Genomic DNA, 6,900 nt, shown 5'->3' with positions numbered 1-6,900 from the left:
TTTTAACTTTCCCAAAACTTTCCCAGTACTTTCAGGACCACTTTCAAAGTCTCAATCTTCCTTCTTTTATAATTCTCCAAAATGTGTATTGGTATCTATTCAAAATGTGTCTTGATTAGATGCATTTCCCCAAGAGATGCATCCTTTTGCAGTAATTTTTATCCATGGTGGTTTGTACCCACCTATTAAGCCAATAGGTGCCTCAAAAATCTCTTCAAAATTGGCAAAAACTGAATTTACTCATCCAATAACTACCACTGGTGCTTAAGCGCGGGGCCTCTGGCGCTTAGGCGCGGCCTTCTCTGTTTAACCAGCGCTTAAGCGCCAGATCTGACGCTTAGGCACCAAAAAACTTTTGCCCAATTTTTCACCTATTTGCTTCAAATTTGATTCTTTTTCACTCCTTTAAGCATTTTTCATCTTTTTACTTATAGTTGAAAGAAAAACACAAAAACACCTTTCATTAAAGCACAATATCTCAAAAATAGGTATAAAAATGTGTCTAAAAACACTATATATTTTAGGCGTATCAAATGCATAAGAGAATTTGAACTATTGAAAGAAAAATTAATTACTACATCTATAATACTCCCATCTGATTGGGAGAAACCATTTGAAATAATGTACAATGCTAGTGATTATGCTATTGAAGTTGTTTTAGGACAAAAGCACTACAAAGTTTTTAGAGTAATATATTATGCTAGTAAAACTCTGAATGATGCTCAAATTATCAATTTGATTCCTTTTCACTCCTTTAAGCATTTTTCATCTTTTTTACTTATAGTTGAATGAAAAACACAAAAATGCCTTCAAAAACACAAAAACACCTTTCATTAAAGCACAATATCTCAAAAATAGGTATAAAAATGTGTCTAAAAACACTATATATTTTAGGCGTATCAAATGCATAAGAGAATTTGAACTATTGAAAGAAAAATTAATTACTACATCTATAATACTCCCATCTGATTGGGAGAAACCATTTGAAATAATGTACAATGCTAGTGATTATGCTATTGAAGTTGTTTTAGGACAAAAGCACTACAAAGTTTTTAGAGTAATATATTATGCTAGTAAAACTCTGAATGATGCTCAAATTATCTACACTACTTCTGAAAGAGAGTTATTAGCTATTATTTATGCCTTTGATAAATTTAGACCTTGCTTGATTGGAACAAAATGTATAGTGCATACAGATCATTCAAGCTATCAAATACTTGATGCAAAAGAAGGACGTTAAACCAAGATTAATTAGATGAATATTTCTATTGCAAGAGTTCGAATTTACTGTAGTTGATAGAAAAGAAAATGATAATCAAATAGCTGATCATTTGTCTAGACTAGAAAAAGAAATATTAATTAATTTTGTAAATTAAATTTTAGAAAATCTCCCTGGTGAACAATTATAAAGTATTGATGAAATAAATACACTGTAGTATGCTGATATAGTAAATTACATTACAAGTGATATTCTGATATTCTACCACTTAGATATTAAGAATCAACAATCAAAGAAATTTATATATGATTCAAAATTCTATTTTTGGGATGATCCATATTTATATAAATAATGTAAAGATCTAATTATTAGAAGGTGTGTGCCTTATCAAGAAACTCAGCAAATAATTGAAAGGTGTCGAATTGAAAGATGCGATGATTCTGAATTTGGAGAACATTTTGAAACAAATAGAACTGTTTATAAGATTTTGCAAGCTGGATTTTATTGGCCTACTCTTTTTAGAGATGTTAATAAATATATTAAAACATATGATAGATGTTTACGAGTAGGAAATATTTCTAGAAGAAATGAAATACCTCTAAAGATTGGTCTGCTAGATTAGATACTGCATTATGAGCATATAGAACTGCTTATAAGACTCATATAGAAATGTCCCCATATAGACTTATTTTTGGAAAAATATGCCACTTACCAGTAGAATTAGAGCATAAATCATTTTGGGCTATTAAAGAATTTAACTTTAATCTAAAAAATATTGGTGAGAAAAGATTATTGCAACTTAATGAACTTGAGGAGATTAGAAATGAAGCATATGATAATGCAAAAATCTATAAAGAGAAAATGAAAATATAGTATGATCGAAAGATTATTGAGAAGAAGTTTGAACCTGGACAAGAAGTTTTATTACATAATACAAGATTGTGGTTATTTCCAGGAAAACTGAAATCCAGATGGTTAGGAACATTTAAAGTGCTTAAAGTCTATCATTATGGAATTTTTGTTATTAAAGATCCTAAAATTAGAAAAATATTTAAAGTTAATGGGCATCGATTGAAACATTATTATGAAGCACACATACTACAATTTAAATAAGTTTTAATGTTAAGTCATCCTAACTAAACAATGGTATGTTGAGCTGGCGACATTAAACCAAGTGCTTTGTGGGAGGAAACCCATAATGTTATTTATTTTATATATATATATATATATATATATATATATACATACATATATAAGACACGAATTTGGCCTCTAATGCCAGAATGGGCATCGACGGTGCCCGCCTAATGAGTCATGGTGCTGAAAGTGCCATCGGGAGCGCCAACAGCGTCCCGAGCAGTTCTGCACTTACAGAGCAAATTCGGGGGATTTTGGCAAGATTTCACTCCTCAATAACCGTCGAGAGGTGTTTTTAAAGTCCTAAAAACTGCCTTGGACTTCCAGTAACTTCCTAATTTCAAATTCCATGGATTCTAATTCTAGAAATACTTTAAGGTATGGAGTTTTTAATAGAAGAAAGTTTATCAATTTTGATGTGCAGAGATTATACGACAAAGTCATCACGAAGAAGAGACTTATCAATGAGAGAGGCTTTATCAACGATGGATTGAGTAATCCAAGTTCATAGATTGAGAGAATCATTGTGCGAAGACGTTGGGAAGTTTTGTGCTACACTACCGCTGCAGTTGTAGTACCAGTCGTAACAGAATTCTATGCTAAATTAAATGGAATCATTCAAGGAGTCATCTTCGTTTGAGGTAAGGCTGTACCATTTACTCCGTCTCAAATTAATGAATTGTATATGATAGAAAACTTTCCAATCTCTCATTATACAAATTTTATCCCAACAAGAGATATGATGCAAGAAGTATATAATTTTATGACGGATGAAAATGATAATTGGAAAATTAGAGATGAATGATACGTTAGTTTCTCTGCTTCACTGCTTAATCTAATATCAAAACATTAGCATTTCTTCATATCTACAAAATTATTCCCTGCCATGAAGATTAGTAGAGTTACAAGAGAAAGTGTCATTTTAAACTATTGCATTCAAATAGAAAAACCCATTGTTGTGGGGTCAATTATTTTCAAATATGCTAAGGGTATTATTATGAATGGGCAATATATGGACTCGGGCATCCTTCAACAATTTTCCTACTTTGCAGTCAATCTTAAGTTCTATATGAAAGTTGGGAAAAAGGTTTTATTACCTTGGGAGCCCATGATTTCTATTGATGGCAATTATATAGGAAATGGAAATGAAGCATTAGATGTTAATTTGGATCATTCATCACATGCTTCAACACCATAGGTGCCACCAACAGTTGGAAGTTCAATGACTATGGAGAAGAAAATGAATAAAATAGAAAGAGAACTTTAGAGTATTACGAATGCAATAAGAAATCTTAACTACCTTTTTAATCACCTAGATTGGAGAATGAAAGAGAACTTTGATCATATTGGGACAATTGAAGAAGGATTGGTGCAGATGTTCAAGAAAAATAGATGGATTGATGAAAATTCGATGGATCAATTCTCGTACAGACCCTTCTACAATTTGTATGTCCATTACCAGTTTATGGGAGATGTTAGAGGAGGAGAAAGTGCTGAAGATGAGGTAGAATAATTGAAGAAGTTGGACTCTCAACTAGTTTAAAATACTTATGTAATTGTGTGCATTTGATTTACTTTAATTTGCTTTAAAAATCTATTTGCTAGTGTTGTGGCTTGATTTTAACACTGAATTATAATTTAGTTTGCTTTAAGGATGTGGAAGTGTGATTAGAAAAATGTATTTGTAAAAAGTTTATTTTTATATATAAAAGTTAGTTTGGTGTTGTATATGAACATGCTTGTTTGTGAATTATTTTTAGATGAAAATTAGTGTTCAAAAAGATTAAATAGACTATGGAGTAAATTGAAAGAAAATAAAAATTTGAAAAAAAATTCAAAATATGAATTTCTGGTGACTGGCGCCGGCATGGATGCCGACAGCGTACTCGACCCGAACTGACCCAAACACCCTTAAAATTAGTGATTTGCACAGTAAAACGCCATTTTTAACCTTTGAGTCACCTTCAACCTCCAGTTTTTGCACCTAGGGCTTGCTATTTGAGCCAATTTTAAGGCAAACGAAGTTTGGATTTCATCTTCTCTAGGTAAGAGCTACACTTTAAACTCAAATTTTTTTATTTTCACTAAGGATTTATTTTACATCACTGAGATTCAAAATTTTGAGATTTTCTTGGAAGATTTTGAGAAAATCCTTTGGTGAAGAACTCTTACTTAGTAGATTTAAGTTTAAAATGTTCCGCATTGTGATTTTCAGAATTCTTTGGAATTTATTTGGATTTTATCAATTTTTTGTAGATTTACCATGACACCTAGAATGAGCAAAGAGAAAGGGAAGGTAGATTTTGATGATCAAAAGTTTGTCAATTACAATATTTCAGAGTTAAGTTTCAAATCAGAACCTTCAACAGGTATGTCTTTTCTTTATGTATTAAATGTTTTATTTCACCCTTTATTTTTCTGTTTTTCATGCAAAACCTTTTAAAAATTTAAGTTTTGGGGGGGCGGGGGAAGAAAAATTCCTTTTTAAGGAAAAGTTGAAAGATTAATCAATGCTCGGCAGTGGGAGAATTTTTGCTACTTTACTGTCGATGCGATTATTGGTGTAGTGATTGAGTTCTATGCTAATTTCAAGGAGACTTTGGAAGATTATGTGTTTGTTTGAGGGTAAAATGGTGGAGTTTACTTCGAGTAAAATTAATGAATTTTATATGTTGGAAGATGTGTATAGCTGCCAATATAAGTCATTTCTTCTACTATGAATGAGGCCTTGGATGAAGTTATTTCTTTTCTTACTGATGGAAGAGGAACTTGGAAGGTGAAGAATGGAGTTAAGGTAAACTTTCCTCTTTCTATGTGAAATGTAGTATCTAACTGACACTACTTTATTTTATCTAAGCTCTGACACTACTTTATTTTTGGAAGAATGATACCAATAAATCATCATAGTGAGGTTATAAAGGATAAAGCCATCTTGAACTTATGTATCCAATAGATGAAAATGATAGATGTAGACTCTATTATTTATAGGAACGCTTAATCTATTTACCACTGGAGGTTTAGCACACCCTAGCCTGATCTTCACACTATGTGAACAGGCAGGAGTTGATTATAGAGCAGATGAGGAGAGGATTGAACCTCTAAAACCTTTTGGGCATGTCAATATAAAGACTTATGAATCTCATATTGGATGGAGATCTGGATGTAGGATCAGGGATATTCCTTCCACTTCAAGTACTTATGGTACCCCTACTATTCAGGAACTTATGGAGCAGATTATGATCCAGTAGGGAGATATCTTAAGACTAGATAGTAGAATGAAAATATCGAGGCCAGACATGCTCACAATGATGATTTGATAAGACAGAAGTTTTAATATAATTCTTTTTATGATGTTCCAATGGTTAGATATACGAGGGGTGATCACTCAGTTCAGTTTCCTACTCACCCTATTTTTACGCCATATCAGCAACAGAATTTGGATGTGGAAGAAGAAGAAGATGATGATGATTAGTGATGCTTTAGTTAGATTTTTGTTTGGTTTATGTTTGGTTAAACTTTATTTTTAAGACTGTTTGTTTTTTTTAGATGTGTAACACTTTATTTTAAATGTTATGTTGAATATTGTACTGTAGATTTGTGAGACTATTTTTACATTGAGAACCATTTAAGTACAACTATTAGTTTTTAGTATATTATTGGATGTATTTGTAGTTAACTCTTTCTTAGAAAATTTTTATATGTATTATACATTATTTAATGTTTTAAGTCTTGTAGCTTTTCATATTAGCACTTGCAATATTTCAGAGTTAAGTTTCAAATCAGAACCTTCAACATGTATGTCGTTTCTTTATGTATTAAATTTCCACCCTTTATTTTTCTTTTTTTCATGCAAAATCATTTAAAAATTTATGTTTTGGGGGGGCGGGGGAATAAAAATTCCTTTTTAAAGAAAAGAAACTTAATATTATTTGTCCTCAGTTAGTTATATTTTCAAATATGTTTAAAAATTTTTTTACATGACCTTTGGTATTAGAGGACAACTTTAGATAACTATATTTTTGTTTCTAAATACTTAGTAAACTTAAGTAAAAATTTTTCAATAATAAAAGTTAATTTTAGAGATTAAGATATTTGGTATGAAAAAATAATACTATATTTTTCTATTTTAAATAAAGGAACTTCTATTTTTTGAAATAATAAAAATCTTAGAGATTCATGTAAGAAGAAAAGATTAAAATTTTATAAAAAATCTTGAAAGCTAATATAAATTTATAAAGTGAAGGAATGTGAAAATTTCTTAACTTTAAGAAGAGGATAATGAAGTTCAAAATCATTAAAGACTATCCAAATATAGTAATCCTCACATAAAAAACAGAGAAAAGAAAAGAAAAAGGATTGAAAATGGTCCTTAAAAAAATGAAAAAGAAAAGAAAAGATGTGAGGATAAGCTTGAGGAGATGCCTAATCAAAAGTTGGCTTCACTTGAATCAACTTAAAGAAGAAGGCTTGGCTACATTTTCTAAACTTATATTTAAGTATTAGCATATTTACTAGTAAAGTTTCATGAAGTTCTTTTTCATATG

This window comes from Phalaenopsis equestris, unplaced genomic scaffold, assembly GCF_001263595.1.
Source record: "Phalaenopsis equestris unplaced genomic scaffold, ASM126359v1 Scaffold001000, whole genome shotgun sequence".
Classification (NCBI taxonomy): Eukaryota; Viridiplantae; Streptophyta; class Magnoliopsida; order Asparagales; family Orchidaceae; genus Phalaenopsis; species Phalaenopsis equestris.
This window is presented reverse-complemented; position numbering follows the sequence as displayed.